General features: G+C 43.3%; 1 long non-coding RNA gene across 1 annotated transcript; it reads right to left on the reverse strand.

The window, feature by feature from the left end:
- Positions 1–3,559: 3,559 nt before the first annotated feature.
- LOC143809168 (uncharacterized) lies at positions 3,560–7,487 on the reverse strand. The gene is made up of 3 exons (XR_013222113.1): positions 7,401–7,487; positions 4,951–5,092; positions 3,560–3,668 (listed from the first exon to the last, which is right to left on the reverse strand). It is a non-coding gene; the product is annotated as an uncharacterized LOC143809168 (long non-coding RNA).
- Between the last annotated feature and the right edge of the window lie 1,447 nt (positions 7,488–8,934).

Below are 8,934 nucleotides of genomic sequence, written 5' to 3' on the forward strand. Positions count from 1 at the left end.
CTGGTAGACCAAGAAAGACATCAAAGCGTCAAGATGTATTGTATGTAATGGGAAACTTAAAGCAATATGTCTCCAAAACAGGAAATGCACAACAAAACAAATGTGGAACGAATGGGTGGAAACTGGAGTCAACGTCTGTGACCGAACTGTAAGAAACCGCCTAAAGGAAATGGGATTTACATACAGAAAAGCTAAATGAAAGCCATCATTAACACCTAAACAGAAAAAAACAAGGTTACAATGGGCTAAGGAAAAGCAATCATGGACTGTAGATGACTGGACGAAAGTCATATTCACTGATGAAACGTGAGTCTGCATTGGGCAAGGTGATGATGCAGGAACTTTTCTTTGGTGCCGTTCCAATGAGATTTATAAAGATGACTGCCTGAAGAGAACATGCAAATTTCCACAGTCATTGATGATATGGGGCTTCATGTCAGGTAAAGGCACTGGGGAGATGGCTGTCATTACATCTTCAATAAATGCACAAGTTTATGTTGATATTTTGGACACTTCTTATCCCATCAATTGAAAGGATGTTTGGGGATGATGAAATCATTTTTCAAGATGATAATGCATCCTGCCATAGAGCAAAAACTGTGAAAACATTCCTTGAAAAGACACATAGGGTCAATGTCATGGTCTGCAAATAGTCCGGATCTCAATCCAATTGAAAATCTTTGGTGGAAGTTGAAGAAAATGGTCCATGACAAGGCTCCAACCTGCAAAGCTGATCTGGCAACAGCAATCAGAGAAAGTTGGAGCCAGATTGATGAAGAGTTCTGTTTGACGCTCATTAAGTCCATGCCTCAGAGACTGCAAGCTGTTAGAAAAGCCGGAGGTGGTGCAACAAAATACTAGTGATGTTTTGGAGTGTTTTTTTGTTTGTCTGTTTTTCATGATTCCATAATTTTTTCCCTATGCTTGGTTAAAAAAGTAACTATTACTGACTACCACATTATTTGTTCTATTTTGTTCTTTTAGGGTATGTGTCCACGTTCAGGATTACATCAGGATTTGTTCAGGATTTTACTCAGGTAAAATCCTGACCAAATCTGCACCTGAGGTCACCTGCGTTGTCCTTGCGTTGTTTCAGCATTGTAAGGACATGCTGCGTTCTGAAAAGACGCGCCGCATGTCCGTTTCCGCGGTTCTGCCGCATGTGTCTTTTAATGCATAGTGGAGATGGGATTTCATGAAATCCCCTACACTATGCTGTAACATCTGGATGCTGCGTGTTTGATGCTGCGGCTCTACGCAGCGTCAAACACGCAGCGTTTCCTGAACGTGGAAACATACCCTTAGTGTTTCTTAAAGCCAGAAAGTTGCCATTTGAAATGACTTTAGTTTTGTGCCATGTCTGTGATCTTCTTTTTTTCTACAAAACTAAAAAACTGAATGAACGTCCTCCCATGCCGGTGATTCCATAATTTTTGCCAGGGGTTGTAGAATAAAAGAACAATTTATATTTTACTCAAAAATATAACTATAAAGAGAAAAATCAGACAAACTGAACCTTTTGCAGTAGTCTCTTAATTGTTAGCAGAGCTGTATATAAATGGAGGAAAAACACAAAAATATTTACCTGGAAAATACATGTTGGAAGTTTTTGTCAATCAGAATAGGTGGATTCTGAACATTTGCTGTTAGCTGCTTGTGATGAAGATGTAAACTGAATGTCTACCTACGTGGTGAAAAAAAGGCTAAATATATAAAAATATTTAAACTTTAAATGATAAAACTAAATAAGAGACTAAATTAGAGACTGAAGATTCTCAATATTGTAAAAATCACTTATTCTAGATTGCTGACAATAGTGGAGGATTCGTTCTTACCTCCATCATGGGTAGATGAGATGACGATATGTAGATAAATCTCAATGTTGAAATAATGAACCTGAAAATATAAAGAAAAATAATTACATCCAACAAAGCTTAAAGTCATAGAAGGTTTTCCAAAGCATTGTAGATAATTGCTGGGAATTGTCAATCATTCCATATCCAACAAGTTATCGAAAATGTACGCAGGATTTATCTGGTAGAAGCAAAATTAGAGTCTAAGGCTGTGTGCACACGTCGCTTTTTTTTCGCGGTTTTCACTATAAAAACTCTATAAAACCGCAAAAAAAACGCTCACATTAAGCATCCTATTTAATAGAATGCAATCCGCATTTTTTGTGCACATGCTGCGTTGTTTTCCTGAGCAGAAACGCTTTCCAGAAAAAAACGCAGCATGTTCATTAAATTTGTGGAATCGCGGGGATTCCACACACATAGGAATGCATTGATCCGCTTACTTCTTGCATGGGACTATGCCCACCATGCGGGAAGTAAGCAGATTATGTGCGGTTGGTACCCAGGGTGGAGGAGAGGAGACTTTCCTCCACGGACTGGGCACAATATAATTGGTAAAAAAAGAATTAAAATAAAAAATAGTGATATACTCACCTTCTGATGGCCCCCGGAGTCTTCCCGCCTCTCAGCGGTGCACACGGCTGCTTCCGTTCCCATGGATGCTTTGTGTGAAGGACCTGCAATGACGTCGCGGTCACGTGACCGTGACGTCATCGCAGGTCCTGAACACAAAGCATCTATAGGAACGGAAGCCACCGCGTGCACCGCTGAGGAGATCGGGGGCCATCCGTGGGCCATCAGATGGTGAGTATAACCATTTTTAAAATTTTTTTATTATTTTTAACATTATATTCTTTTACTATTGATGCTGTATAGGCAGCATCAACAGTAAAAAGTTGGTCACACTTGTCAAACACTATGTTTGACAAGAGTGACCAACCTGTCAATCAGTTTTTCAAGCGATGTTACAGATCGCTTGGAAAACGCTAGCATTCTGCAAGCTAATTTTGCTTGCAAAACGCTAGGAATATGCATGCCAATTCCGCATGCGATATACCCATGGCAGGAGTTGCAGAATTGCCGCGGAAATTTCCGCGGCAATTCTGCGACGTGTGCACTTAGCCTAAATATTCTGAAGGATAGTTACATGTTTAGCTGACGGACAGTTGATGTAATCGGCCTCCGCACATGCGGCAGTAACATTTATTGTCAGCTATTTTTTTAAAACGCCCAATTCTGAGAGGATAAGAGGAATATTGGTTACCGGACTGGAATGAACGTTCATTAATACCATATATTATATTAAAAGGAACAAATTGAAACCAATATATTAAGAACTGTCCCCAGTACAGAAAATATAACATGCGGCATCCTAAACCCTACAGCCCCCGATGTCAGTCCGCTCTGATAGTAAAGTATAAAAGCATTATACCAACAAAACCGCACTGACGTCTCTCCGCAGTGATTGTGTTTCATGAGGAGATGAATAATAAAATCCACTTACTCTTTATCACACAGGGAGCATTTGTAGTTGTACTTATAGTGGATGGTATAACTGTGATGTTCTGTCACTTTTGGCAGCTCGGGATGGATACGATTTACCAGTGGCGTAACTACAAAGTTATGGGCCCCGGTGCGAACTTTCAAATGGGTCCCCCCCCGCCATGTCAAAATATTTTCCACCTAAATTCACATTTTCCCTTTTCATTTCGCACACTATAACTTTATTGCAATGTTGTATAGTCTGACCTCAGTGGCGTAACTATCCGGTGCCCCATTCTGGTATATATTTGTCCCTCGTACTGTACCATTGTTCTGTAATGTATAAAACAAAATAAACCATTATACTCATCAGGGACTTACATAGAAGTCATGGGGATCCATTTAAGAATTATAATGCACCCCCATAGTCCTCCTTATAATATACTGCACAGTTCATAGTGATCCATGTAGTATAATCAAATGCACCTCCATAGTCATCCATAAAGCATAATGCACAGCCCATAGTCCTCGATAAAGTATAATGCACCCCATAGTACTTCATAGTAGTAAAATGCACCTCATAGTCCTCCTATAAAGTATTATGGGCCCCATAGTCATATATAGTATAATGCAGCAGCCCCATAGGAGTATAAAATGCAGCAGCCCCATAGCAGTATAATGCATCCTCTTTCCCCCTACCCCCCATATTAGTATAATGTGCCCCATACCGCGGCTTTACAAAAAAAAAAAAAAATGTCCTTACCTGGCCGAGCTTCAGAGATGTCCTCACTCACGATTCGGCTGAGGTGTGCAGCGTCGTTCCAGCGTATGACAGTACAGTGACGTCATACGTCAGCAACGTGCACGCTGATGTCAGCTGCCAGCCTGTGATTGGCCGACGGCTGTTAACTATTGCCAGAGGTGTATCTAGATTTTCTGGCACCCGGGGCAAAATTCAGTTTGGCGCCCCCACCCCCTAAGCACACATGCGATTTGCACACTTAGTCACGTGCCGACGAGCTGCTCTTCCTAATTCAATGTTCAGTTAAAACTGAGAGAAGCAGGAAGAGAAGCTCGTTGTCACCCAACATTATGAAAATCGCATATGAGTAAAGCGGCCATGTGATGACTGCTGGAACCAGCAAGCAGAGCTGAATTCTCACAGTGAGTATATTTCAGGCTGTTAGGATTGGCTGCAGGGCTTCCATTTATAATTAAAGGGTGCGTCCAGGTTTGAGATGAAAGTCTACAGTGACTATAGGTGGCTGCAGGCTTCTGAATTCTCACAGCGCACACACTGCACACATTCAGGATTCTCCTTTGCACAAGTATGCGATTTGTATACTTCTGACCACATTCCGACTAGACGTGCCTGGCCTCACTCAATTCATTTTCATTGAGTGAGGCCACACATGTCTAGTCAGCACGTGACCGCATGTATGCAAATCACCAGCACCAGAGAGTGTGCAGTATGCACTGTGAGAATTCAGAAGTCTGCAGTCACATAGAATGACTGCAGACTCATCACAAACGTGGATAACGCCTTTAATATCCCTAACATAAATAAAAATATGAGAATTAGTGAGTATAATAAAAAATATTTACATCCAGGTACCTTATAGGTGACGTCGTCTCTGGAGTTGTTCTCTTTCTTTTCTTCGTCATCTTGTCCAGACTCCATGAGTTTTCTCATCCACAGCCGTCTCTGCAGACTTCCATCTTCTCCGGTCTTGTGCAGCACATCCCCGCACGACGCCCTTAAAGATAGCAGTGTCATTATAATGCTCCTGAATAAAATATCTGTCTTACCCTGAGCCTCTGAATAACTAATTGCCCCTCACTATATGCCCTGCACAAAGTATGACCCCACACTGTCCCTCTTATGGTACATGATCTCCACACTGCCCCCATCTTTCCATACTTCACACTGTTCTCTCACACTGAGTCAGTCACCCCTATAGGGCCCAGTCTCTATACTGTGCCCCCTTATCACACTCCCCCTTCTTGGTATACTATTGCCTCCTGGCTATGGCCTTACACTGTTCCCCCATGCTACATCCCCCTCACTACTCAGTCTATTCTGTGCCCACACACACATTTTGCCACCATAATATCTCCTTGCACGTTTCCTCCTCCCTCCTCATACATTTACCTTCTCACTTTCCATGCTGCCTCCTCACACATTCCTCCGACTTCCCATACTGTGTCCGCACCCATCCCATCACCCTCACTTCCCATACTGTGTCCTCTTACTTTTTTCCCTCGCTACTCATACTGTATCCACACCCATACCACCACTCACCATACTGTGTCTGCACCCATCCCCCATCTCATACCTTCCTTTCCTCCTCATATTGTCTTCAAATTTCTCCTGCTCCCCATATTGTGTCTGCACCTGTCCCTTCCTTTGCTCTCCAAATTTGTGCCCTCAAATCATACCAGTTACACAAAATCTCACCCAGCTATACTAAATACCCCCATCACAGTAAATCTCCTTCTGCCCGTTACAGTAAGTACCCCCCACACAGGCACAGTAAATACCCCACACGCACAGTAAATACCCCACACACGCACAGTAAATACCCCACATGCACAGTAAATACCCCACACACGCACAGTAAATACCCCACACACGTACAGTAAATACCCCACACACGCACAGTAAATACCCCCCACACGTACAGTAAATACCCCCCACACGTACAGTAAATACCCCCCACACACGCACAGTAAATACCCCCACACACGCACAGTAAATACCCCACACACGCACAGTAAATACCCCCACACACGTACAGTAAATACCCAACACACGCACAGTAAATACCCCACACACGCACAGTAAATACCCCACACACGTACAGTAAATACCCCACACACGCACAGTAAATACCCCCACACACGTACAGTAAATACCCCACACACGCACAGTAAATACCCCACACACGTACAGTAAATACCCCACACACGCACAGTAAATACCCCCACACACGTACAGTAAATACCCCACACACGTACAGTAAATACCCCACACACGCACAGTAAATACCCCCACACACGTACAGCAAATACCCCCACACACGCACAGTAAATACCCCACACACGTACAGTAAATACCCCACATACGCACAGTAAATACCCAACACACGCACAGTAAATACCCCACACACGCACAGTAAATACCCCACACACGCACAGTAAATACCCCACACACGCACAGTAAATACCCCACACACGCACAGTAAATACCCCCACACACGTACAGTAAATACCCCACACACGCACAGTAAATACCCCACACACGTACAGTAAATACCCCACACACGCACAGTAAATACCCCCACACACGTACAGTAAATACCCCACACACGCACAGTAAATACCCCACACACGTACAGTAAATACCCCACACACGCACAGTAAATACCCCACACACGTACAGTAAATACCCCACACACGCACAGTAAATACCCCCACACACGTACAGTAAATACCCCACACACGCACAGTAAATACCCCACACACGTACAGTAAATACCCCACACACGCACAGTAAATACCCCCACACACGTACAGTAAATACCCCACACACGCACAGTAAATACCCCACACACGTACAGTAAATACCCCACACACGCACAGTAAATACCCCACACACGCACAGTAAATACCCCACACACGCACAGTAAATACCCCACAAACGCACAGTAAATACCCCACAAACGCACAGTAAATACCCCACACACGCACAGTAAATACCTCCTAACACAGAAAACACCCCCCTCCACAGAAAACACCCCCCTCATACACACAGTAAATGCCCCCCCCCCTCTCCAAACTAAATGCATTGTGGAACAGAGGAGCTGGGTTTGACAGTTCAGTAATGTGCACACCATCTACCTCTGTACTCAGGGGTTGTTTTGCGCCTGAGCCTGGCTATGTGGCCTGGGAAAATTACATCACAGAGGTTTATCGGATTGTACGGCCATCCGGTGTGCAGAGGAACAGAGGGACCCTGTGGCAGAAGGAGGAGGACGAAGCACCAGCTTGCAGCTTTTTACTCACACTCAAGCAGCAGGAGCTGCCTTTGGCCCGTCCTTCCCTTTGGTGCAGCTGAAGGACCTGCAGACACACCTCTCTCCTGGTCACAAGGTTGGATCACATGACTGCATGCAATCCATCTTCCCTCTAATGTAAATGGGGACCTGCTGTGACGCGCGCCTCCCTCCGGGTCTCATGATTGGGACCTTGACAATTGCGCTACCTGTTTTTTCTGCGTCTTTGCTGGACGGGCAGACGGATGGACAGATGGGCGGGCCGGGGCCCCTAAGTACTGCGGGCCCCGTCGCAGCTGCGACCTCTGCGACCGCTGTAGTTACGCCCCTGCGATTTACCCTTCTTGTGACAGCCTGCCATAATGGGCCATGGTTGTCTCTGCCTTCACCGAAGATTATCCAACAGGCGGCATGGCACAACTCGTGTGTAAGTGTGGATCGTACTCGCACTAAAACAAGCGTTTATACAGTTATGAGAAAATCTGATTACACCCTGATTGAACTGTTTGATTTTACATATCAGGACAAAATACAAAATACATCCTGCGATGAACAACACGTGACAAGTCAACCGTGCCATTATTTATTCACCGAAAACTGCATCAAAATGCAGAAGCAGAGAGTGAAAAATAAGTACACCCCATGAATCAATAGCTTTTGGAATCATCTTTAGCAGCAATAACTTGAAGTTGCATCAATGGTGTCCTTAATTTATCACACATTGCTCTTGCATTTTGGCTTACTTTTTTTAAATAAATAATGATGTAGTATTTTGTAGTATTTTTTTTCATGTTGTTTTCTGAGATTCTAAGGACCTGATGTTTTTTTTCTCCTGATATGTAAAATATTAGAATTCAAATAGGGTGTACTTAGTTTTTCTTATGGTAGTATGTACAGTGAGTTTACAAGATGTACTACATCACAAGTAGCAGTTTTTTTGCCCTGTATACAGGTTGTCTTATGAAGCTGGAGGATGGATGTGATGTGAAACCTACCGGCAGAATCGCAGACTTTTTCAGAAAGCTCAATCACTGAGTAGCGGCGGTTGTTATCCAGCTTTTGCCTGCATTGGCCGGATGCTGATGTCGGCCTCTTACTCCACGAAATCTCCATTTTCGCAGGGAGCTAAAATAGAGGAAACAAATTCCATTGCATCTGTAAACTCTTTCACCCCAATCTTACAAAGTATCCAATTCTCATTTTTGATTTACAGCATCGGTCTATTGTTTGGGGCATGGGGTCTACCAATCAGTCCAAGATGTGAGAACAAAATAAAAATAAATTTATTCTAAAAATGTCCACATATCAACTAAATGGTTTTTATATATAAATCTAAAAATCTTGTGAACTTCAAGCCAAAAGTTGCTAATCTTTTTGTCTCTGCATGGTGGATCATCTAAGGTTTCCACTCATCCCACAGATAAAAAGACGGTGATGACATTTACCAAACTAAGTGAGATTTACCGGAGATATTCACTAACTATATTACAGAAACATGACAAAGAAGTTAGGATGCCTTTCACAAAGTTACAGACATTTGTCTT

This window comes from Ranitomeya variabilis, chromosome 2 (assembly GCF_051348905.1).
Source record: "Ranitomeya variabilis isolate aRanVar5 chromosome 2, aRanVar5.hap1, whole genome shotgun sequence".
Lineage (NCBI taxonomy): Eukaryota > Metazoa > Chordata > Amphibia > Anura > Dendrobatidae > Ranitomeya > Ranitomeya variabilis.